Below are 27,421 nucleotides of genomic sequence, written 5' to 3'. Positions count from 1 at the left end.
TTTCACTGTGGTTTTATTTGCAATTCCTTATGTGACAAGGAGCTACAAATGGCTGCTAGTCAAGAGCTGGCAAGAAAATGTGGCTTTTTGTCATATGCCACATGGAAATGAATTTGGCCACCAGCAATTTGGATTTAGAAGTGGATCTTTCCCTAGTCAAACCTCTGATGAAATCACATCCCAGACTAAAACCTTGATTGTGGTAGGAAATAGCTAATAGATGAAGTATCTATTCAAGTGCTTTGTCCATTTCTAAAAGATTAAATTTTTATTGTGGTAAATATCATTCATTTCTTTCTCTCTCTAGTCTTCTGGTAACCACTATTAGATTTCTTTTCTCTATAAATTTGCTGATTCTTATAATTGATGTTAAGTGAAATCATACAATATTTGTCTTTTTGATTCTGGCTTACACCACTGAGCATGATGTACTCATGTTTTGTCTAAGTTGTAAAACACGTGAGCATTTGGGCATCATGGATGAATAAGATATCGCTTCTCATGTCCCCATAGACAACCTTGTAAAATTGATGTACGCAGATAACAATGAAAATAAACACCACTTTTCATAGGTTGAATTGCTTCCTCCATAAAGGTGTGTTGAAGTCCTGACCCTCGATTCCTCTGGGGGTGACCTTATTTGGAAGTAGAGTGTTTATAAAAGTAATGCAGATGAAGTCATTAGGCTGCCCCCTAATCCAATGCAACTGATATCCTTATAAGAAGGGGAAAATGCCATGTGAAGACAGAGACTCACGTGATTGCAGAGCAGAGATTGGGAGGATGTAACCACCGTCTAAGAAACATCCAGGCAACCTGCCTCCATCCACTGCTAGGAAGAGACAAAGACAGATTCCACCCAGAGTCCGAGAGGAACCATGGCCTTGCAGACACCGTCGTTTCAGACTTTAGTCAGCAGAACTGTGAGATAAACCGTTTTTATTGTTTTATGTCATCCAGTTTGTGCTACTTTGTTAACACCAGCACCAGGAACCTAATACTTCAATTCTAGCAATTTTACTTTTTAATGGGACTATTTAGTGACCTAAAATGACCCATTTTGCTATCATTCTTCTATTTTCAAGTAATTATCAATCATACATTAAATTTATAGTAAAACAATAAAATGAATAACTTAAAAATGAGAGTTAAAACTATTGATCTTCCATTATGCTAAAATGGGCATTCGTTATTTGTTTTTTATTCTTCAGTATTTGCTTCCCTTGATAGTTCTACTAATCTAATCTATTATTATATTCCAATTAGTGAAGTATTGTAGTATGACCTTTCTTACTTCCCAACAGCAGTAGCATCCTGATTGGTCAGATCTTTTTAAATCACTAATTGTTGCTGTTTTTTGACCTTCCAGAATTACCTTGGTATCTGCATATCTTCTGAATCCACTCCTCCAGATCTGCTGATTCTGTGTGCCCCAAATATCCCTTCAATTAATCAATATTTCTGGCTAAAGAAAGTGTTGTTTTTTTCTTGTTTGTAATTCTTACAAGTACACATATATGAAAAGTTCTGAGATTCCAAATTTCCCAGTAATAGTGCCACCAAAATATTTCAGGCTGTGAATTTCTGTATGATACTTATCCAAGACTATTTTAATGTATACCAAGAGAAATGTTACAACAAAATCTTTTTTTTTTCAACTAGACAGTGACAAATTAATTAATTTGACTGTCTTTTTTACTGATTTAATAATAACATTGTCATTGAGGAGAAAAGTAAACAAAATCTTTAAAAATGTATCAAATGCAATTACTGGGATACTCAGTGTGATTCTCATATGATAAAAAAGATATAAAAGATATAAGTGGTGGAAAAACCACTGAAAGCCTACTCTGGGGTATATTAAAGTAGTAGAATATAAAAATAACATTTCTGGGCTCCTAGTCCTTCACATACTCTCTAGCCCTTATTCCAAGATCTGATATGTTAGTCTACACACCATATCACTCTGAACACGCTCCATCTCATCTGATCTCAGAAGCCAAGATACAATGTATGAGAAATGGAGACATTTCATTACAGATATAAGTTTAGTGCAGACAGTCCTGAAGCCTTTGGTCTCTTAATATGTGAAAAAATAGCATTAGAACTATGTAGAAAAAATAACTTTATAAGAATCCCTCAGTTAAAGAACTGTCAAATGCCGAGAGAGAGAGAGAGAGAGAGAGAGAGAAGGAAGAAGAAACAAAGAAGATTATAAAGAAACAGTAACATTTGTAGACAATACAATTCTCTAACAGTTCACACTTTCTAAGTGAGGTGTATGTATGTGTTGAGTATACTCATGTGAATTACTGTCTTTAATCATGTGCATGGCACCTGAGACACTGTTTCTTAAAGACTTTTTTTTTCTTTTAATTAATGAGACAAAGAATGATGAGAGAGACAGACAGACAGACAGACACAGGCAGAGAGAGAAGCAGGCTTCCTGCAGGGACCCTGATGCAGGACTTGATCCCAGGACCCCATGACCCGTGCCAAAGGCAGACACTCAACCACTGAGCCACCCAGGTGCCCCCTGGTACACTGTTTTTTGGCTAATTCCCTTTGAGCACTGATGTTTATGCACATCTCTGCTTCATTGTGTGAAATTCCTGATTGCCCATCAATGAATTCTAAATTTACAAGCCTGGTTTAGATATTTTTGACATTCCTCTAATTCTGTTAAAGCCACTCTTGAGATGTCTATCTGGACAATGTGTCAATCTTCCTAGGCCTCCCTCCTATACTGTTTCAGCACTCACTGGAATTCCCTTCACTAATTTGTTGCCTTCCCTCTCAAGTCAAAGGTTACCTCACTATTATTTGAAGACTAACTCTGCTTCATTGGTATATGTCTCGTGGCACTAACCATAATCCTCCATTATTACGGCTTTCATGTAATAATTCCTGATTTCAGAACCTAATGGACCTTTGCTGGGATGGCAATGTACAGCAGAGGGTACATTGACCTCACAAAGGAGGCAGAGGTCCTTTGAACTCACATAAATGCCCCTCACATGTAGTTATTTCTGTGTCCTTCCTGCTGTGACCTGTTCTTTTTTGTAGAGAAAACAGGGACCATACTACCTTTCTTTCATACACTGTAATGCCAGTGTTTGTACCTAGTATTAACTCAATGAAATAACTAAGAAATGTATTTCTGAATTATCCTGCTGCTGTACTAATGTCTTGTCTGATGGGATGGTAGTGGAATAATTCAGGGGGCTCTAGAATTCTGATCAGTTCCCTGAGCATATGAAAACATTAGTTTAGAATATGGATCTTAATCATACTTAGAAGTCTGGTTGACAGTTTATTTTTCTTTTCATAGAAACTTGAAGCCAAAGCCTAATATTGTAAAAGAAATTTAAATAGTTCAATGTTGCTTATATTATAATAACATAGTTTAATTTGGGCTAATGTGCTTTTCTCTGATTCTTTTCTCCTCAGGTGACACCAGTTAAGAAGTCTGTGACAGAATATATTAAGGAGTTGAGTGCTCCATGAATAGTAAAGTCCCACAAAATAGAGAATGCCAATTCTGTACAAGCAAGATGCATTACTTATCTATTTATTTTAAACTTGAGCATAGTTGACACATAATGTTAAATTAGTGTCAGGTGTACAGCCTAGTAATTCAGTATCTTTATACATTATACTATGCTCACCACAACTGTAGCTAGTGTCTGTCACCATTACAATGCTATTACAATAAAAGTGACTATATTCCTTATGCCATACCTTCTATTCCCATGACCTACTCATTCCATAACTGAGAGCCTGTATCTCTCACTCCCCTTCATTCATTTTGCCCATTGTCTCAACCCTCTTCCCTCTAGCCATGACCTGCTTGTTTTCTATATATATATAGGTCTGATTCTGCTTTGTGTTTTTTATTCGTTTTGTTTTATTTGGATTCCACATGTGAATAAAATCATAAAAAAGAAATATCATACAATTTAATAATTTTACAACTGTGCACTTACCCAAAGAAAATGAAAACATTAATTTGAAAAGATAATACACCTCTGCATTTATTGCAGCATTATTTACAACAGCCAAGATATGGAAGTAACCTAATTATCCATCCATAGATGAATGGGTAAAAAAGAAAGAGTATGCATGTATGTGTGCGTGTGTGTATACATAGATAGATAAGTAGATAGATAGATGGATACATAGAAACATAGATACATGGATAGACAGATAGATGAATATTACATAACCATGAAAAAAGATAAAATCTTGCTATTTGCAACATCATGCTTGGACCTAGAGGGTGGTATACTAGTTGAAATAAGTCAGATTAAGATACAATATTTAAATGCAAATTTAATATCATACCAATGGAATAAATGTGGTAAGGAGTTAATATTTAATATTATTTGAATGGAATAAGTATACTGCTTGGTTGAACAGCTATTCTGACCCCGTTTCAATGAAAACCTACAAATAAAAAATACAAAAAGAAAACATTTTAAAAAACCCTACAGTTCCCAGATGATCTTGAAATACAAAATAACCAATGATTTATAACTTTGCAGCAATTTAAATATTAATTACAATCTATTGATTAACAGATTTGTAGAAATATTGGGAACCCATTTTATTTTTTATTTTTTTTTTAATTTTTTTATTTATTTATGATAGTCACAGAGAGAGATAGAGAGGCAGAGACACAGGCAGAGGGAGAAGCAGGCTCCATGCACCGGGAGCCCGATGTGGGATTCGATCCCAGGTCTCCAGGATCGCGCCCTGGGCCAAAGGCAGGCGCCAAACCGCTGCGCCACCCAGGGATCCCGGGAACCCGTTTTATGAGAAACCTTATTGTAGCAATAGAAACATCTAGAGACTGGGAGATATTGACTTAAAGAATTTGAAAAACATAAAATGTATAACCAATCTTTAAGTATTAGTAATTTTGTTATTTTTAAAGCAGGCTGTTTAAGAACTTTTGAATATCTATGATGCTCAAAGAACACCCTTGTATACTTTTGCAAGGAGGTCTATAGGATAAACTCATCACAGTGAAATTTCAGCATAAAAGCCATATGCCATCTTTCTTTTATTGATACTGACATATTTCCTCCAAATATGTTCCACCAATTTATATTTATATTCAAGAGTATATGTCTAACCCCATGCTCTCCAGGCCTGTGTTTTATCATGCTTAAAATGTTTGCCAGTTTTATATGTAAAACAATCAGACGTAGTTCTTTCCCTCTTTTTCTCCCCACATATATCCTGCTCATTTTAGCATGCATATTTTCTCAAACAAACTTAACTTTATCATTTTGTCTACACTATCTTCTCCCAAATGCTATCTTTGGTATTTTCATTAGAATCGCATAACATTTATGGACAAATATATAGGGAATTGACCTTCGAGGAATAAATTATTTTTTATTAATTCATACCATTTCTTGTTCACTAGAGTTTTGATATTCTTCTATTGCTAGTAAGTACATTTTCATTACCATGAGTAGACATGGATAATGTTTCTGACGATGAACAGTGTTAGTCATGTCAATATCAGTGAACACCTCAACATTTTCATTGCCTATCTTACTCCTTCTAGACCATTAGACCCTTAAATAGTATTTGCTCAAAGACATGCCAGGTAAATAAATTCTACTATGACCTAAGCTTTAGTACCAAATCCTTATCTACTCTTCAATAGTGGATGAGCTAAGCTCGATTTTGCATAATACTTTAGAATACATTTTACCCCTTTGGCCTAGCAGTTAAAAAGGAAGGGACTAACCTAATTATACTAGATGAACACAGCAGGTAGATACAGTAAATAAAAGTCAAAGTCTGTACTTCTTGAGTAGTGGCTTGACAAGGTTTAAATCATAGTGAGTTGAGATCTCATGACCTAAAAGGAATTCTGATATGGTTGCTATTCAGATTTTGTCATTATGTTTTTGTTTCTTATGTCTACTAGAAACTATTTAGGGGAAGAAAAAGTTAATTTTAAGTAAGTCATCTTGTATGACAAGGGGATGGCTCTGGCTGTTATTGACGGGTAAATTGCTAATGTGCATGAAGAAAATTAATGAACTTGTATCAGTGATCCTGTCTCCATCTCTCAGTTCTAGTTAGGACATTTACATATTCCCAAGAAGTTGATGGAAAGTAGAACTCTAATTTAGCCAGTATTGATAAATTTTAATAAATCATTTAAAATTGTTTATTAAAATTATTTTTCTAAAGATTTTTTTTATTAATTCATGAGAGACACAGAGAGAGATGCAGAGACATATGCAGAGGGAGAAGCAGGCTCCCTGTGGGAAGCGCAATGTGGAATTTGATTCCAGGACCCTGAGATCACGCTCTGAGCTGAAGGCAGATGCTCAACCACTGAGCTACCCAGGTGCCCTTGTTTATTAAAATTATTAATTTTGGTTGCATAATCCATAAAATTTGCCTTATTGGACTGATTTCTAAATTCTTTAAATTCACTTAATGATCTGAAATGAGAAAATCTTATATAGTCCCTAAATTTATGAACATTACCACTATAACATAGGAGTGGTGGAGAGTATAGCCAATTTCTTCTACTCTCATAATTTCTTTGTTCTTTTGTCTTTGAGGTGTAGGCAAGGGATATTTTATTAGTTAAAATGGGCCATAAGTTATTTTCCCACTATGCTAGTGAAAGTACAAAATGCAAGTTGTAAAATATGAATCCAAACTAAAAAAACATGAAATCCATGTAATGTCTAGTGACATTAATACTTCAACTGTCACCAATTCCTAAGGGGTTGGTTGTATCAACCATGACTCACAATAATAAATGTAAAAATATGCTACAAAATCACATGAATTATTCATTTTTGCAGTAATAAATAATTTTTTTCTTCTTCACCACATGAATTAATGAAATGAAAAGTGACTTCATTTATAATTAGGGTTCATTTGTTATAGGGAAGTGTACCATTGACAATCCTCAGAATTGATAATCCATGTATCAATATCATTTGTGAATGAAGACTTTGTGGAGTTGAGTTTATTTCAAGAAGAAAGCTGAGGAATTATCTCAGAATTATTTGCAGAAACAAGTTTGAGGAAGACTTTACACTAAACATAGCAGAAAACGTTCCACTGGATTTTTCTCAAAAAAAATGGGGGGAAGGATCTAAATTTTCTGATTCTCTAGTATGTTGTGCATCAACATTTTGAACAATTCCACGGGTATATAGGAGATAAGACCTGGGTTGGAAGCCACAGCTCTGACGAGAATTTCTAAGGTGAATGGTTCTGAGTAAGCAAGAAAGGGGTGTGCATTTGTAAAAGTGCAGGAGAAGGGGAGTCTTCACCTTGCCATAGGTCAGTCTTCTGGTTATTACCGTAGACTTAGAAAAATATAATATTCACTTAGCATAATAGTAAAACAGCTTTGCCTGGTGAAAAGAAATCAAGCAGTAGTTCCTTGCCTGAGTTTACCTGAGATACTGCAATGCATCTGTCAGGGGCCCCTAAAGCTTAACCTAATAGTTAATTAAGCATGCATTTAGTGCATTGAATGTCTCTGGGACCGTGCCAATAGTTTCTACAGTCTACAGCAAAAAGACTGCAGGGAAAACATGGTAAGTGCCACTAGAAGGTTGGAAATTTCATTATGTAGGACAAAGTTTTCCCACCCCAAATTAAAGAATCTTTAATTGGCAATTAACCAAAACTCAGCTATGTGGAGTTAGAGTTTTTTAAGAGTTTCATATGACATTTTTTTATTGTGAATTCAGATTTTCACATGGGAGGTATTGAGGAATTTTCATAATCTGTCATCACGTCCCCTAACAATGCAAGAAACATATGTTTCATAAGAAGGTCATTCTACTTCTTTATCTCCATTGGAAAGGGACTGACACTAATGATCAAACTGTGAAATGTGGATTTGTTATGCGGAAAAAACTGGTTACATTATTAATTTTACTTTGCTGTGCTAACTCTGATTTTGTGTGTGTGAGAGATTGGAGTGAGCTACCAAGGGCACTGGGGCCTCCCGAATACAAAAAAAAAAAAAAAAAAAAAGTGCTTTTGAGTTATAACAAGGTGAAAAGTATATAATCATATCAATAGATTTAGCGTATAATAGGGATTAATTGACTACTGAGGAAATAAATTCTTTAGAAAACTAGAGAAATGGTACTAAGGGTTGCATTTAATTAAATACATATGTCTTTTGAAATCTTTGAACAGGGACCTGAAGTATTATATATAAGACTAAAATCAACGTCTCTTGTGAAATTAGAATCCTGTCTCTTTTAAATTCTATTTTTAAAAAAGTTCACTTTCTGCATTTTTAAATTGATGTAATTACTGTGATGATGAGCAGAGGTGTTGAGTGAAGCTGAATATACAAACCAACCAGGGTGTAGTGGAATCATTTCTGGCTTTGGCCTTTGTGTTCTTGGATTAGGATGGTGATTAGACCTCTCGGTATATTTATGATGAAAATATATAATAGTTGGTTATTTTTATTCGGGGCTAATCCAGTGAGCAATGGAGATACTTTGACATCTTAAGCAAAATGATTACGCCACAAACATAATCTCTGCATTTCAACCATATTTACAGCCATGCAACATGGTTAATAATACTGGTAAAATATCCCTCTGTGTTTGTGTGTGTGTGTGTGTGCGTGTGTGTCTGTGTGTCTGTGTCTGTGTGTCTGTGTAATATTGACTTGCTATTATGGTTTTGTATCATTTCTTGGTTCAACATTATCCTCCCTGCAATTTTGAAAAATCTTCCTTTTAAAATGATAAAAATGTTTGGACTTGGAAACACCAATGTTTCAAATTGAAAATAGCAGTAGTAGAGAGTATCAAGGAACTATTAGAAAGAAATATGACCATTAGAGAAGACAGTTTATGTTACATTTCAGTTGGATCTTTGTTTCTGAGATGGATATGAACACTATCAAGCTACATTAATAGCTTCCATTCCTTTGTTCTGCAAACATGCATCGAGGACCTATTATGTTACACAGTAACTATATCAGCACACATTTGAGTAGATTCCTTTGTCAGTAATATGTAACAATAGTTTTTCTCCATGGGTAAGCCTGTGGCTGGCACATAGTTGAGTCTCTGTGTTTGTTGAATGAATGGATCTAATGTATTTAGTACTAAAACAAATGCGAAGCTATGTACTTCTGTGAAACTCATCATTTTTATTTTGAAAGTATGAGTAAAAATTTACATTTTGTAAGAATTCACCCTGATTGTTAGTAATCTTGGCAAAATAAAATGAAACTAAATTCAAAATAAAATGAAGACAATTTTCACATAAAAATTTATATTTAAATTGGATCAATAAAATAGAATTTATGGTTGCATTTTAAGAAGTTCCTAGAGCTTGAAGGCAATGTTGCAGCTACAGAAGCCAAAATATATTGTGACTTTCATGTAATATTCCACTAGCATCAAAAACAGCATATCTCAGTTAATTAGATTTTTAAAAAATGTTTTATAGACTTAAATATAGAATGGAGTGAAAAATGTTTTACATCCAAATAGTATGTATCTCATTCATGTTTAAGCGAACAAAAAAATAACTGAAAATATTCAGAAGGAAATACTCATCACTCTGCAACCCAATGAAATATACATTATTGTTCCTTCCAATCTATCTTTGTTAGTCTTGATATCCATCTTTATTCATGTAAGAAATTCACTACTGCTAAGAAATATATAATGCATTAAGATACATGATTAAACAACCTATCTGTATTTTAATATGTAATGCAATTTCTAGCCCAATTTCAATTGCTTATAAATGCCAGGGAAAAAGAACCATGTTCCAAGAGAATCTTTTATTCCAAGTTACCGATAACATGAATTCTCAGTGTAAATATTAGTCATTCAATGACAAGCATGACACAGAAATGCTCGACCGGATTGCAACCATCACCCAGTGTCTAATACTGACTCTGTAATAGCTTTTACAAAGTGAATATTTATTCATTTGAGAAGATCCTCAGAAGCAGAACATTTGGGAAAGAATATTTGGCTATTTGAATGCATGAGTGACCTTTTATGCAGTTATCTTTCAGGAGCTAAGTAGCCACGCATTTTTAGTACCCAAGCTTTAAAGTCTTAATTCAGTTTAGGGCTGTTTTCACTAACCGTAAAGATGAAAATTCTTTTAAATTGAAATGATACCACAAAAACTCTTCAAGGATACCAGGGTTAGGCTCTATTGAATTTTACATCTATTTCATAATTTGGTTAAATATTTTCAAAATAAGCAGAAAATACTCCCCCAGTCAGTACATTTCCAAATTGCTGTAATGATGCCAATGCTGATGCTCCAACCATATCCGGTGCAGCTATTAGCCATGCAAAATATGAGCTGTGGGAAAATGGACTACATAACGATATATTAAAGGTCAAATACAGTATTGGTATATTTTGAAATTCTTAAGAAGTGGATTTATAAAATTGCATAATAAATCAATTACAGAAAACCTCATGATGTTCCAGGCAACCTGCTACTAAAAAGTGTAAGCCTTCTGTCTTGTGAAGAATCCTATTATCAAATGAATAAATTTCTTCCAGTACATCTCTTCTACAAAACTAATATTTGCTAGATGATGAATATTTAAATATGGAGATATGTATCTTAAAAAGCAGAACTGAGTGACTCAGTGATCTGGATCAAGTTCACAGACATTGAAACAAAATGCTCATTGGGAAATAACCTGATGGAAAGGGATCCCTGGGTGGCGCAGCGGTTTGGCGCCTGCCTTTGGCCCAGGGCGCGATCCTATAGACCCGGGATCGAATCCCACATCGGGCTCCCGGTGCATGGAGCCTGCTTCTCCCTCTGCCTGTGTCTCTGCCTCTCTCTCTCTCTCTGTGTGTGACTATCATAAAACTTTAACCTGATGGAAGCAACTAATAATTTATCCAAAAGTTGTGATCAGGACTCTGGCACCACATCACTGCTTCCAGGGAATGTATTAGTCCTCCAAGCTTTTCTTTCTTTCTTTCTTTCTTTCTTTCTTTCTTTCTTTCTTTCTTTCTCTCTCTCTCTCTTTCTTTCTTTTTCTTTCTTTCTTTCTTTCTTCTTTCTTTCTTTCTTTCTTTTCTTTCTTCTTCTTTCTTTTCTCTCTCTCTTCTCTCCTTTTTCTTTCTCTCTTTCTTTCTCTTTCTTCTTCTTTTTCTTTCTTTTGATTTATTATTTATTTGAGAGAGAGGAAAGAGACTGCGGGCAGAAGGAAAAGGAGACAAGCAGACTCTTCACTGAGCAGAGAGCCCAGAGTGCAGAGCTGGATCCCAGGAATCCAGAGATAATGACCATGGTCAAAATCAAGACTCCGCTGCTTAAGCTACTGAGCCACCCAGATGTCCCTTTGCTTCCTTTTTCTCTCTGATATCAAACAGAAAAACTGATATGTGGGAGGGAGAATAATGCAATTATCGTTGTGCTGGTATCAAGAGATACTGATTTTGTTAATGGGTAGCAAAAAGGAAATTTAACATTAGAAAAGAACATACTTTCTATTACATATTGGCCTCATTGCATATTTGCTATTTATTCAAACAAGCTATTTATTGTAGTCAACTGCTTTTAAGGCAGATTTGCAAGCAGTTTTCAAACACCATTATTTGAGCAAATATTAAAATAATTCAAAATATTTACTACCTTGGACTTGGTGTTTGCTTTCCTTCACTTAGTTTACCACTCACCCTTATCCTTTTTTGCATTTATTTATATTTTTGATTGGTTTGAAAATTATAAGAGATCATAAAATTTTAAAAATTATGCTGGTCTTAAAATGATAGTATTATATGAAGCTGGGGAATCCTATATATGCAATGTAGAAATTCAATAAATATTTATTGAATTGCAAATAATGCAAGGTGATATTTGGCTCAAGATTTTGGGAAACAGACATATAAATAGTAGAAAGAAGTAAGTTTAAGTAGTTTAAAACTTCCTTGATCTTGATTTTGATAGTGGCAACTCAGACAAGCAAAAATTAACAACCTGCCTCTGAGAGATGTGCCCCTAATGTCTGTGTAAAAGCAAAGTATTGGATAAAGTTACTTCTTAACAAGAAGATTCTATTTGAAAAGGTTTGAGAATGTTTTAAAATATGATATAATTTTTGTTTTCTAGAAAACTAAAATAAAGAAAATAAAGATTGTCTCAAGATAAAACCAGGCTAAAATATGTATAAAAATCACAAGGAATGACAAATAGAAAAATAATTTTTAAACAGATGGTCACACTTAAATTTTGCACAAATAGAAAGTATATTCACAAACCAACTACCCAGCATCTCAACTATTCTTTTACAATTACTAAGGATTAAGAGCTGTAATAGGTTGCATTAAAAAATGTAATTCTAAGCCCTGTTTTTTACATTTCCTCAAATGGAAGGCATGCTCTGTAGCCAAGTGTATGTTTTCTTAAGAAGCTTAATGTGCAGAAAGAAAGCAGCTCCTTTCCAAATTTTGAGCTTTGATTTATCCACAATAGTAACCAAGAGAAGGAAAATCACTGATTCATGTATGTTAATCTCAAATTTAAAATGCACAATTTTCTGTGCTGATATATCAGTTAAGAGGCACACCAAGCTCAGGTAGGGGAGCTAAGCACACACATCAAAATTGTAAATTGCATAAATTTGGAATTTACTATTTAAGAACCCATAATCCCTAAAGCAAGACTAATAGAGCTCCTTATATACTATCTAAATACAACAATACATATAAACTGTAGGCAAAAGGAGTGTGTTCCATGATAGAATACATTATTGCCAAGTACTTTGGAGAAACTTGCATTACTATAGTATAAGTCAAAGCAAATACTCATTAAATTCATAATTTGATGTGTTAATTTTAAACTAAATTGTTAATCATCAACATAGGTAGTAAGCTTAGTTCAAGGTATTCTAATTATCCAAAAATATGTAGATATTATATAATAAAGTCCAGGAAAGCCCATTTCTTTTCATAAAGTAGATACAGAAAAGGACTTTAAAAAGTCCATGAATAATAGAGATGACTTTAAAAAGATGTGCTGGTGCCTCTCATCGCACTCCCTTGCCATTTGAATATTAAGGGAAAATATACTAGATCTTATCTACACAGATCTCTTTTTTTGAGCCAAGATCCTTTCCAGACAAGGAAAGAAAATTAAGAGAACAAATGTTTTATTGTCTCAAGAAAATTAGATAAAACCTAGAATCAATGAATGAGAAATATCAAAAAAAATACAAGACACTGGACATTTGGGTGGCTCAGTGGTTGAGCATCTGCCTTCGGCTCAGGGCAAGATCCCAGGGTCCTGGGATCAAGTTCCACATTGGGCTCCCTGCAGGAAGCCTGCTTCTCCCTCTGCCTATGTCTCTGCCTCTCTCTCTCTCTCTGTGTCTCTCATGAGTAACTAAACTCTTGAAAAAATACATGGCATATCTTACAGTAATAAAGCATGAGCCAAGTTAAAGAAGTAATACAAAACTTGGAATTTATTTTTAGAAGTTCTTAAGAGGAAAATCAACACTTCTTAAAATAAAATATGGTTGCTCTGAGAACACACAAAATCTAAGTTAACCCCAGTATACTCTCAAGAGATGAGATTTTTGTCCTCCACACAAAATTCAGAGCTCACAGGGAATGACGATAATCAATTCATTTACTGTTTATTTGTGGATATATGTAATACTTAGTTTTCTTTCTTGTCTTATTGAAAGATGCATTCCTCCTCTCAACAGGCCTTACATCATTCTACCTTTCATCTTAACCTGACTCTGCCACATGAAAAATATTCACTAGCTTTATATATTTCTATATGCATTAGCATTTTAATCTATTTGGCCAAAAGTAAAAAATAAATGTGATTTCAGCTCAAATTCAAAATTAGGAAAGTAAGAGTTTGAGCATGGTACTTTGAAAATACTGGAAGTCGAATAATATTGACCAAAATATATTTGACTTATACTGAGTTCTTAAGTTGACAAAAAAAAGTTAATGTAAACCTTCATAATAAATGCACTAAAATAATTTAATATTTTGAGTATCGTTTCTCTGCTTTTTATTAGCTATTATGTATCTGTCAACTATGTTTTAATACCATGTATGGTGGAATTCACATTATTAACATGAAAGAAATCAGATGGTGAATATAGAACAAACGTATTACTTGAAGGAATCATTTTTTATATTCTATCAAGGAAATAGTCTCTAATGCCACCTCCAATGATCTATTTAAATTAAAAATGATGATTTCCCATTAGGTGAAGAAATATGGTTATTTGTTGGAAAATAAGTTAATAGATACTAAGGTTGCTGAACTGTTCTTATTAGCAGCATTTCTTAGCATGCATTGCTACAGAGATGTTTTATTTAAGAAAATACTTCCAAACAGCTGAGCATTTTCATACTTGCCCATACTGCCTTCATTTTGTTCTACAGAATCCTATGGGGGAAGAAGTATGGAGGAAAGAGATTATTTGATAGTATTGTAAGTGGTACAAAGGAAATAAATTCAATTTTTAATTTTTTATTTATTTATGATAGTCACAGAGAGAGAGAGAGAGGCACAGAGACACAGGCAGAGGGAGAAGCAGGCTCCATGCACCGGGAGCCCGATGTGGGATTCGATCCCGGGTCTCCAGGATCGCGCCCTGGGCCAAAGGCAGACGCCAAACCGCTGCGCCACCCAGGGATCCCCAAAGGAAATAAATTCAGTTGGAGTTGGTTCAGCTCAGCACTAATCAGGCGGCATGGGGTCCTTCCTCAGTGACAGAGAAGATTGTCCTGGAAACAAATCCTCATCACAATGCTGGTCGATGAAGAGCATTTCCATGCTACAAAGCAGCCACTGAGATATTTACTGGTCAAAGGAAGCAACTTATCTAATATTGCATTCAAGCAGGTGATTAGTCTTCCTATTGTAGAAAAAAAGCATTATATTGGTTAGCTACTCTATGGTTAGTTGAACACCTAGCATTAGTTTCAAATAAGTTGATCAGAGATCATTTGTTTCCTCAAGTGAATTGATTCATATACTAGAAGATGTCTGAGAGTACCAATGACTGAGAGGCGATTTGTGTGGCAGAAAGTTCTATCTATCTGTACCTATAAATAGATCTGTTACCTAGATAGGTAGGCTATATACATCTACAAGAGTCATTACTATTATCCCTGCTTTTTCTGAGAGAAAATAACAAGGAGGGAAGAAAAAAACCAAAGCCCATTTTCTTTAGGCTTCTTTTGTTTTACAATGCAAATATGTGTTGGTCTCAATTCAGAGTTGTGTCCAAGATGGTTCTCTGAGGTGTCACTTCAGATTACCTGCTATGGATGCCAAACACATTCAGTCCCAGTTGTCTGACCAGGACAGGGCTGGGATACAGTTCCAACTTCCAGAAAGAGAACAGCTGAGTCCGTGAGAATTTTGCAGAGCTCAACGAGGAAAGCCAGAAGGAGGTGGGAGGGCCTGAAGAACTATTGTCTTCAGTTTTGCAAACAGGATTTCTAAAAATTCAGAGAAGAGTTCAGCTTGGTTTGACTTGGATTGACTTTGGATTTCCATCAGGGAAGTTTTATTCCTGGTCATTTGTGGACAATAAATGTACCTCCATTGGCTCTAGCCTGAATTTATCTAATAAAGAAATAAGTACTGGAGTTTCTTCCATTCAATTATTTTATATTTTTAAAAATTTCTTAATTTGTTATTGTATTTGCTATAAACAGAATTTATCCCTAAAACAGATGAAACTTGTAATTTCAAAAATGTATCTACTGCATTCTGCACAGTGTGCCCTAGACACTGTATAGGTGCTTTGCATACATTTCCTCTAATATTTTTAACAAAAATTTTAGGTTAGATATTCACATCCCCATTTTAAACATCCAGGCTGTTAAGTGACTATCAATTTATTATTATTCATACATTTTACCAATACTAATTAAAACTGTATCTTTAGTAACGAGAAATACAATAGAAAACAAAGGCTTGCCCTCATGAGGTTTATATATATTTTTTGTTAAAAGACAGGGATAATTCATAGTCAAAAAAATTGTAAGTTATATTAAAAGTTACAGAAGCAACAAAATGATTCAATAAAGAACAATGGGAGCAACTTCTTTCCATAGAATAGTCATATTTATTTTAAAGATTTTATTTATTTGAGAAGAGAAAGAGAAAGCATGAGTGGGGGATGGGGCAGAGGGAGAAGCAGACCCCCTGCTGAGCAGAGAGCCTGGCTCAGGGTTCCATCCCAGGACCCCAGGATCATGAACTGAACCAAAAGTAGACACCTAATCCACTGAGCCACTCAGATGCCCCTGGAATGGTCACATTTAAAGAAATAAATTGATCAGGAAAGGATGAGTTGATGTGTAACTTGGGAGAAAGGACATTAGAGGCAATGTTGATCCCATGTATGAAGACCCAACATGGAACAAAAGAGGAGCCAATTCAAGGGACAAAAGGGAACTCTGGGTCTCAGAGGGACAGAGGGACCCCATGAGAAGCCAGTTAGACAGCCAGGTGTCCATTTGAGTGGGGCGTCCTCAACTGGAAAAGCATTTCAGTTCGCTGGAAAACTTTAGGAAAATCTCATGGTCTTTAGATTTTTAAGGACACCAATCCTGCCGCTGGGTGAAAAAGAGTGTGACCCTGTCACAGAAGTTATGAGACTGAGTGACAAGGAGGCCTGGAAGCAATGCCCAAGGAGTGACATCACTTACCAGGGGGTTGGAAAAGAGAACAAAGAAGATTTAGAAAGAGCAGGAAGAGGAAGTGGTATGAATGACCAAAAATTTAAGACTATTTCAAGAAGAGAGTGGCCATCTCTCTGAGATTATGCTGAGGTCACACACATACTTTGAAGATAAAAAAATTAGATCATATAAAGCATTGATTACATTAAAAAGTTTTAGAAGAGGTAGGGGAGGGGTGCCTGGGTGGCTCAGTCAGTTGAGCATCTGACTCTTGGTTTCCACTCAGTTCATGATCTCAGGGTTGTGGGATCAAGTCCTTGTCCAGATCCCTGCTCAGTGGGTGGGGGTGAGGAGTCTGCTTCTCCCTCTCTCTCAAGTAAATAAATCAATTAAAATCTTAAAACAAAAAGAAGAATAGGGGATATGGAGGAGATCAGTATCACCTGCTATCAGTAGGATGGGGTCCCCTCTACTGGCCCTGCAATATGTGATCTGACACCCAAAGCCCACACTACCACTTGCTTCCTTGGACCACAACTGGTACTAACTGTGCAGGATGGAGTTCTCTGGGAAGTAGGAGCTGAGATGAAGCTCTGAGTGAGAAAGACACTGTGGGAATTCAAGACCCTGTCCTCCCAAACTAAGGAGACTACTGAGGAAATGAGAATCAATAAGAAAAGAAGAGAACAAGTTTTTTTTCTCCATCACTGGTATAATCAAAATCCTTTGTTCTTTGCCAGTGGATCATTTCCATTAGTCCAACAGATACTGTAATTTCTACCAATTATTTGGTATTCTACTTCCTTTTGGAAAAATGTCTTTACATGTGTCACGTACTTTAAAAAAAGATTTATTTGTTTATTTGAGAGACAGAGAGTGCACATGTATGTGAGTGGGATGGGCAGGGACAGAGGGAGAGAAAATCTTAAGCAGACTCCACACTGAGCACAGAGCCTGCGGGGCTCTTGGAGTCTCACATGGGGCTCAATCCTAGGACCCTGAGATCATGACCTGAGCTGAAACCGAGTTGAAAGCTTCACCAACTGTGTACCCAGGTGCCTCTATTCATGTACTTTTGATTTTCCTCCTGCCTTCCTGATTCTTCCAAGACTCCTTTGCTGGCTCTTCTTCCCCTTCCATCCTTCCAAATTGGAAGTGTCCAATATGGTAGCCACTAACTACATGTGTCTAATTAGATTTAAATTAATGAAAATGATTAAAATTTTAGTTTCCTCAGTCACATGTGAGTCACACGTGGCTAATGACTACTCTGCTAGTCATTTCTATCATCACACAAAGTTCTACTGAACAGCCCAGATTATCAGAGACTCAAATTTTCACTTATGTCTATTAAGTATCCTATACCCAATACATCAAGATCAGAATTCTATTTTCTCTTTCAACCTAATTCTCATAGAATCAATCTCGTTAAATGATACCAGCAGAAACCCAGTTACTCAAGCCAAAAATGCTAAGATGTTTGTGTTATTTTTGCCTCAAAATACCTGGTATTTTGCTTACCACCTGGTATTAAACTTATCAGCCTATACTGAGAGCTCTACCTGAAAAATGTGCCCAGCATTCAACTGCATCTCACTGCCTCTTTGCCAAAATTCTAGACTAATCTACCATCATTCTCACCAACTGAAATTCTAATTTGTGTTCATCCCTCTGCACTTCCCTTTTACACTCAATGTACACCTAGCAACAGAGTGATCTTTTAAAAATGTAAATCAGACTACATCACTTTCTTTTCAAACCCTCTGATGGCTTGCCAGCACATTTGGGATACAATCCAAGCTTTCTGCATTGCTTATAAGTCCTGCATGAAATTATCCTTTCCTAAATCTCAAGACATCTTACACTGCATACACCATCCTGCCCCCTCTAGCCACCACAGCCCCTTCTGCTCAGCCCCACTGGGTTTTTTGGTTTCTCTAACACTTTCCCTCCTCAGGGCCTTTCTATTGGATGTTTTCACGATATGAACTCTCTTCCCCAAAACAACCATTTCATTTATGGGTTTACTTCAGTTGGGTCTCTGTTTTATTTATTTATTTATTTATTTATTTATTTATTTATTTATTTATTTATAGATTTATTTATTTATTTATTTATTTATTTATTTATTTATGATAGACAGAGAGAGACAGAGAGAGAGGGAGAGGCAGAGACACAGGAGGAGGGAGAAGCAGGCTCCATGCCCGGAGCTCCAGGATCACGGCCTGGGCCAAAGGCAGGCGCCAAACCACTGAGCCACCCAGGGATCCCCGGGTCTCTGTTTTAAATATTGTTTCTTCAGAGTGATCTTCCATGAAGCCACTATAAAAAGTAACATTTCTTCCATGCTGGTGGGTCACTTCTTATCAATTTATTTTTGTTCTTAGAACTCCCCACTGCCTTAAGTTATATTTCTTTACTTGCTATCTATCTCTCCAACTAGAATGTTGAGTCAGTGAGGGCTGTACCTTTCTCTTTCCCATTCGCAGTGTTAACACATAGTGTGTGCTCAATAAATATCTGTGAATTAGTAAGTGAATGATGGCATTGTCAAGGATTTCAGGACATGAATAAGGCAGTCCAAGGAGAGTTGTATCTTTGGGACTTAGCTAAACCAAGGATAAGAAATGAAAAGAAGCATTATTCTGATTCATGCTATGAAGAGGCACAATCCAGTTCCTATCCTGTTTTAACACAGCTTTGTGTTTCTTCTAAAATGAAGCTGTATAGGGGATCCCTGGGTGGCTCAGAGGTTTGGCGCCTGCCTTTGGCCCAGGGCGTGATCCTGGAGTCCCGGGATCGAGTCCCATGTCGGGCTCCGGGCATGGAGCCTGCTTCTCCCTCCTCCTGTGTCTCTGCCTCTCTCTCTCTCTCTCTGTCTATCATGAATAAGTAAATAAATCTTAAAAAAAATAAAATAAAAAATAATAAAATAAAATGAAGCTGTATATGTGGACTCAGGGCTGGTAAAAAGTGTTGTTTTAAATAACATACTAGGACATGAGCAGTTGTTATAACTGAGAGCTACGGGATGTTATATTTCTCACTGGCATCTTAAAACCAGGACCAAAGTCATAACTATGATCCATCACTTCGAGCAGTATCTGACTGGTCCACTCATGAACAGTGACCTCTATGGATCTCTCTGTATATGGCGGAAATTCTAAAAAGTACAAAACTGCTGGAGTCATAGGGAGCTATTTAAAAATATTTTATTTTCTTGTGATAACGATGATAGTGATGTCTATGCACAACTTTATGTGTTATTAGTTCTATAATACAGAGCTTTGTGTTCATGGCACTCAACAGTCAAGGTGGTTATGTAAAATGGTGCAAATAATCTAAAGCCACATAGTTAGATGGAATCCTATATTATATCAACTATAGTTAATTATATCCATTCATTTCACGTATTTTTTATTGGCTGGTAAAAAGAAAATGGAGAGGGGCTCCTAGGTGGCTTAGTTGGTGAAGCATCTGCCTTCTGCTCAGGTCATGATCTCAGGGTCCTGGGATCAAGACCCGGGTTTTGTGGAGCTCGGTGCTCGGCAAGGAGTCCGCTTCCCCTTCTCCCGCTGCCCCTCCCCCTGCTCCTGCACACACACACACACACACACACACACACACACACACTCTCTCTCTCTCTCTCTCTCTCTCAAGTAAATAAATAAAATCTTTTAAAAAAGGAAATGGAGAAAGGAAAACTGATTTCTTAAATGCATGAATGATTAGTAACTATGTAGATGAGAGACATAAGATTTAGACTCTCATTTACAGTTTATTCTTCTCTCTTATTTTCCCCAATTTCAGAATTCTAGAATAGCTTATTCTCCTTCAATTGCATTAAATGAAGGGAAAGAGGTTTTAGTAACCATTTATATTCACATGGCTTATTCAATAATGATAAGTTGACTTTAAGTATTATCAAAGTCTACTCCCCAACAAAACAAAACAGAAGAAACCATGAAGACAGTCTACAGATTCCATAATGTTAATTTTTGTAATTAAGTTTGGAAGATGCTTTGATATTTATTGCCTGGAAACCTCATTACCACTTGTTCAATATGTATGAACTTTTATTCCATGTGAGAAAAATCACTTATTTACTTTAGAGCTGGCTTAATATAAGGCTTTAACATTCTATGTACATGATAAAACTTGGGGAAAATAATCCATTTAATATTTTTTAACTGAGAAAATGGATATGAAAATGCAGAGCCAGAAACATTTTAGGTTTGAAATTTAAAATTGGTAAATGAGGATGTTTGTTTTTCTTCCTAAAGGCAATGGTTTAGAGCTTTGATGTTAACAGATGACTCACTGCCTTAGCCATTGGTTCTCAGTTTTCCTCCCCAGGATTACACTCCTTGAATTGTATTAAGAGTTTTATGATTCCCAGTGTCTTAATCTTTGTTTTTAGCTGTACCATGCTTGGAATATTGAGTTACTGTGATCCTGAATATGAATTTTGAGTAGTAAATCATCCCAGGGTACTTGGGATATTTGTTGTCTATGGTTTACTTACTACCCATGCATGGTAGCAACTAGAATGATTGCTTTACTTGCTCAACTCCATTTCAGCTTTAAAAACTGAGTTATGATGCCACTTAAGAAGTACAGAAATAAAGCCCAATGAGAACTATACAGTAAGAACACCATTGTAAAGTTTTTTTCCTCCTTCACCCTACATGAAGTGCATAAAGCTTATAGAATGCATAAGTTTTATACTTTTTCTACAGATGAGCAGCATAGTATGTTGGAAAAGTCCCAAAGAGAAGTCAGGAACCCTGAGGGTCCTGTTCCATTCCTGCTTCTGTAAGCCTGTGTGATCCAGGTAACATGTTAATGCTGTCTTGCCATAAACTTACACCTGAGAAAAATGACAGAGGTAATGAGATTTCTTCAAAGGTTGTGGTGATTTCTAAAGTCCAGTATGTAAATTTGTCTGAGCCTAGAGGTTGTGTGTGCATTATCAGGAACAATTATATATGATGGAAAGAAGACAATGAATACAATAAAGGAGATTTTGTTTGTGGAACAAAAATGTATCCCACACTTGGGGAGAGATAAGATGTGTGTTCCGTCAAGTTCATTCATGTCCTAGGAAGTCTGCTTGGATCTTATCAGAAATTTATTGTGATAGTTAATTTGGCCAACAATCCTCAGCCAATATATCCTCCAAGGCTAGAATTTAATTTGCAAAAATTGAAAGATGCTGTGATTTCATGACCATAAGAAGTTAGCCAATCTTCTAACTAATTTAACAATCTTATTTAGGTATCCCTTTCAAAATGGACTATATCTCCATTTCTTTCCACAAGTGGAAAATCTCCACTTTTCAAATATTTTTTTTAAAGTAGCTCCTTAATCTCCTGCGGGCCCACTCATTAATGAGCTAAATAAAATATTGACAGGCACAAACAAATAATGTTTTTTTGAGAAGTATGCTATCATATTTTTTGTCCACTTAGCATGAAATGTCATTTGGAGGCTATTCACCAAATAGATTAACCTCTTACTATAGTATAATGATGCATTAGCAAGATGATGCTTGCCTAATTTTTACCATTTTTAAAAGTACATACCTGTGTTAAATATTTCAGAATCTAAATGTTGCTCCCTAAACACATCAGCATAGCCCAGATTCCAGGGCTATTCTGTGGTTCCCTCAGACTATGCACTTGCCTTGTCTCTCTCAAAGTTGCTTCCTCAGGGCTAGAACTTGTCTTAGGAGTGTAGCCATGGTTTCATTGTTAATACAGCAGCATCTGATTTGTAAATGGCCTAAGTCCTTGTTCTGTTATCCAGCATTGCTGGAGAAAGACAGAGGTATGAACTTCAAGCAAATCCCTCCTACATTAAGGGGAAGGAGTTAGCTTAGTTTTATGATAATTCTTGAAATGCTCAGCCATCTGTGAAAAACATTCTTTTACTGCGTTGTGAAGTATGCATTTATTATCCGCTTCCCCAATACTGAATCACTTATCTTGATTATACACCAGCAATTCAAGTGCTTTGTAGTAGTAATATGGAGAATAAATGTTTTGTTTGTAATTTTGCCCTCTTGACATTGGTTTCTGCTCAATAGAATCAGAGCTGGCAGCCCAGTTTCAGGAAGTGCATTACTCTGTGCACTAAAACAACATATCATTGAGAATATGTGTCACCCTGGCTTCCTTAACGTTTGACTTGAATTGCCATACGGTCAATGTGACAGATTGAGTAATCATTGAATATTGACGGGGCCTTGACTACAAAATCTACCGTGCCACTGACAATTTGATGTCATTCTAATGACATTCCAATGGCACTACTTTCAAATGTATTTCCAGGCCAATCGATTTTTTTCTGCCCATGTATAATCACATGGCTGTTTAAAATGTCAAGTATATGTTCTAGTTGGAGCCTCCCATCTTATCTGCCTTATTTTATTTCTTCTTAGCACCCAATGCTGATTCATCATCTGAGCAAAAATACTTGCAATCTTCTAAGTAGGACAGATTTCCTCTCTTTCCTGTACAAAGCACAGTTCATGTTGGCATCCCTAGTATCTAGCCGAATGCCTGGTGCATACTGTGTACCTGATAAGTGAAGTATGTTGAATGTAATACTCTTCTGTATACCAATTGTTTTCATTTCCTTCCTTCAAAATATACTTCAATATCAGATTTCTCTAACTATTCTCTCTCCATTCTTATGTCTTTCTACCTGGTTAAAGAGATATCTCCATGGACCGCAGGCCTGGAAATATTTTATTATCTTCTACTTGTTTCTATATTTCTGAATATGTGGCAAAGCTTTGTAATTTAGGATGTTACATTCAGCCTTCTCCTTACTTAGTGTAGTGCACATTGTGTAATGGTCATATCACATATTATCTGACTGCAAGACGTACCAAGCCCAACAAGAAATCAAACTGTCAGGAGTTTTATGTATTCTAACTAGGAAATGAAGTGACTTTTATTTTCTAAGTTCCACTTGCATTTTCTTTCTAATCGATTTCCAATCCATGGGATACTCCTATTCCCAGGTACTATTTTCTGAGGCCACGGACTTAGTAAATTTCATGCTTCTTTGAAAAGAGCTAATTTGATGTGCCCAGAACAGCATGATTAACTGTGGAATGCACTGCTTTGTGTTCAGTTCGTTAATGAGATTAGTTTTTCAATACAGAGCAATGGTGCCAGCAAGCAAACTTTAGGAAGCATACATGCACTTGCTTTTGTTTGCTGGGTTCTACTGATTCATCAGAATAGGGTATTTTCCTGTAATTTTTCCTGCAGGCTTAAAGCAGATCAACATTCCATAGCTTATTCATTTCAAATTGCCAATTTATCATTAAATGAAAAAACTTGCTCTGTGTTACTTTAAAAAGAAACCAGAATCCTTGCTGTGCCAACATTTGTATGCTTTTGAAGTCACTAGAAACTTAATAGCATGTTTTCTGTAACTCCTAACACCATTTCTAGAGTACAGTGTGGTACTGGCACACACGGCCACTTAACATTCTAACACTTTGTAGCTAATTGAAAAAAGAGGATCTGATTTTGCAAGGAAATACCCAGAAAAGACACTGCACATCAGAAGATAAAGATTTGGTTCAAAGCATTCCCTACAATTAACTGTTAATGGGAAAGTTGGAAGCAAAACTACTGAGCTGATCTCGTAAAGCAGACTTCTAAGTTACAAAGTATAAAAGATTAATACTGAATAGAGTTCTCTTGTAGGCATATGGTCAGAACTCAAACCCCACACTAATATGAATTACACAGAGAAACTTATTTAGTCAGGAGATTTTTTTTTTTTTTTTTTTTTTAGAACTTCCAATGGCATTCCTTTCTAGTGCGCACAGGGTACTGCCAGATAACCACCAGTTGGTGGAAATGTCTCCTCCTCCCAGACAAGCCATAGAAAGAGCCCCAGCTGGGACTGATATGAGGGTTCTGGTTCTGCTTGGAGCCCAGGCAATTCTCCACTTGCCACCTTACTAGTACATTCACAGAAATGAAATCTTTAGACAAAAAAGCGTGAAGTCGACCTATTTACTAATCCAGGGAATCGACAGTATTTCAAAAGTCAGTGAATTTTCCTGCCTGAAGAAAATTCTTTCTCATTTTTTCCCTTCTCCCTCTGTTAACCAAACAGAGAACCCAGATCTGAGCAACTGCAAGGCATCCTTATAATTACACCATTTTAAAAGGCTTGACATTTGGCAGAATTATTCTGATGAGTTGCTTCTTTATATTTTTTAGAAGTTATCAATAGGAAATTAAATATCTATAAGTCTGGTTCTTTCTACCACAGGTGGGAAAACGAATGGTAGAGTATTGACTTTCCAGAAGACTTAAAGGAAATCTTACGTGCCTTGACCTCCTCCATTGCTGAGTTCCTGACAATTTTCTAAGGACACAAAGAGCTCATAGTCCCACTTAAAAGGAGTTTCACTGTGTGCTCCTGAAATCACAAGTTTAATGAAAGGGTTCAGAAAATTGGTCATTTGTAGAGAATATGTCTGCTCTACAGAAGAAAACTTCACATGTGTCTCTGGCTGTTACAAGGTCTGATGTGAAGGAGCAAGCATCTTCAGAAGTGCTCATTATAAGTTCACAAAGCTGGCCTTATCATGGCACAAAACAGAGTGACATAGTCTTGCATTTTTTATATACTTAGACTCAGAAGCCAAGAGGACAATTCTGATCATGTTATGTCACAAAGTGATAGCAGGAAGATTCTTAGAGATAATTCTGTGCCATATTTCTCAAATAGAGAAATGAAATTGTTAGATTCTAGGACACTATCCCCTTTGGTCACACAATTAGGGAATGTTGAGATCAATATCAATAGTCTCTCTCAAGGGAGGGTTCTTCATGATGCCAAGTGCTTTTCTTGTCCCAGGAGATAATCTCGTGTGTTTTAAAGGAAAAGTCTATTCCAAAATGCTGTCTTCCAAAGTTACCTACTTCTTGGGTCAGGCACCTATAGAGTCCTATCTACAGTGTTTTTGGGGATCTCTAGGGTATGAGTTGACTTAGCTGTAGAGTAGATCCAAGGCTGTCATATCTCATGCCCACCAATCATCAGGAGAGAGTCTTCACCTTGTAATGCCAGAGAAATCAGGATTAAGGTTCTCTCTAACATATCACTTCCTTGTACATGAATCTTCACCAAATCCCTATGCCTACTGAACCAAGCAGCAAATGTCTTAAGATGATGTTTGTTTATTTATTTTTAAGCTGATTTATAAAATCCTCTGGTCTCAAAGCTCTCTTTCAACTCCTTCCTTAAGTGAACCCTCTTTTAATGAATTGGTTGTTGTACCACATCTCACCTTATATTTCACGGTCTCCTCTCTGGAAATCCTATAAAGTAAGGATATATAGTATAAATGGACACACAGGCAGAGAGAGGAAGAGAAATGAGAGGCAGAGACAGACAGACATACAGACAGAAAGCAGGAAAAGCTGCTATAAAATTGTGGGAGGATACTGACACTCCCCTAACCAAACAGCCTGCCAGGTACGAATTCTTCCTATTTCTTTCATCTTTATTAATCTTCCTTGAATCTCCCCTGTGTATTTTGTGACACATGTACAAATTAACACAAAAATACTATCCCCAATATGCTAAAACTAACAAATATAAAAATGCTGATATATAAGAGCCAAACTAGGTAGACAAAATATACATTCAGTTTTGCAATTAATAAATAAATTAAAATTTCAACTGAAGTTATTACTCAGAGGAAAAATATATGTGACCTACATAGTTGTTTTTTTAATTTATGATACAAACAAAAAATTGATTTATTTTTGCATAATTAATAGTTTATTTAGCATCATGTATACTGAATATTAAATCAAATACAACTTTTGGGCCTTGCTGTGAAAATAACACTGATTTCAGTATCTCCCTGTTGGGCTTCAAATTATAAACAGCATCAACATTATTCCAATCCCTGCTATGTTCTTATTATCCTTCTTACTATTAATATTATTAAAAATTAATAATAAAAAAACATAATATTAGGAATATATCACCATAGTTCTCTCTTGAATGAGATCAAAGTTCTTTGCATTAGTTTTGTTAAACTTAGAGGTTTGTGGCACTTTAGTATCAAAGTTTTGAGAGAAGTAAGAAAGACACTTCTTATTAAATATTTAGACAATTTCAGACACATATGAGAATTAAGGAAGCATCAAACTTAAAACATTGCTCCATTTTTAATTTATCTATTAGTGGGAATTACCACAATCTTCAGGTGCTATGCTTTGATTATAGCAGCTGAACATTACAGGGTCCACTATGCTTTTTTTCTTATTGTCTTCAGTCTCCCAGAAAAGAACAAAGGCAACCCAGTGAAATGTCTGACAGATGGGAACACAGATGCAAAGCCAAGTCACAGAGGAGTCAAGATTTCGGTGGAGATGAATTTGGTTGTGCTCCTGGGGATAGAGATTAAACCACTCCATCACGATACTGAGTGCCCAGAAAAAGGAATGAGATTAATTTCAGGTCCATAGAGATAGAGACCAAAGTTCAGAATCTACTGAACAGACAGGCATAGAATCAATAAAGAAATCAGATGTAAATTTAATGTGCTAAATGCTCTAAATGCCTAATTATGAAATGAAAATTTGTTAGTATTGGAATATATACAAAATATTTTTGTATCGTTGTTCTCAAAGTAAATGTTCAAAATACTTTTGTTCAAATAAAAGTTCTTCATCATT

The 27,421-nt window shown here is 35.8% G+C and overlaps 1 long non-coding RNA gene across 2 annotated transcripts; it reads left to right on the top strand.

Annotated features, from left to right (window-relative positions):
• On the top strand, window positions 1-27,421 carry LOC112660900 (uncharacterized). Of its 2 annotated transcripts, XR_007410087.1 has the most exons (4): window positions 1-923; window positions 3,451-6,376; window positions 21,431-21,525; window positions 27,019-27,421. It is a non-coding gene; the product is annotated as an uncharacterized LOC112660900 (long non-coding RNA). The 2 variants fall into 2 exon arrangements; XR_003137299.3 differs by lacking the exons at window positions 1-923; window positions 3,451-6,376 and having other exon boundaries at window positions 21,411-21,525.

This window comes from Canis lupus, chromosome 4 (genome assembly GCF_003254725.2).
Source record: "Canis lupus dingo isolate Sandy chromosome 4, ASM325472v2, whole genome shotgun sequence".
Taxonomy (NCBI): domain Eukaryota; kingdom Metazoa; phylum Chordata; class Mammalia; order Carnivora; family Canidae; genus Canis; species Canis lupus.
Note: the sequence above shows the minus strand (reverse complement) of the source record. Positions and strands in the feature narration are given on the sequence as shown.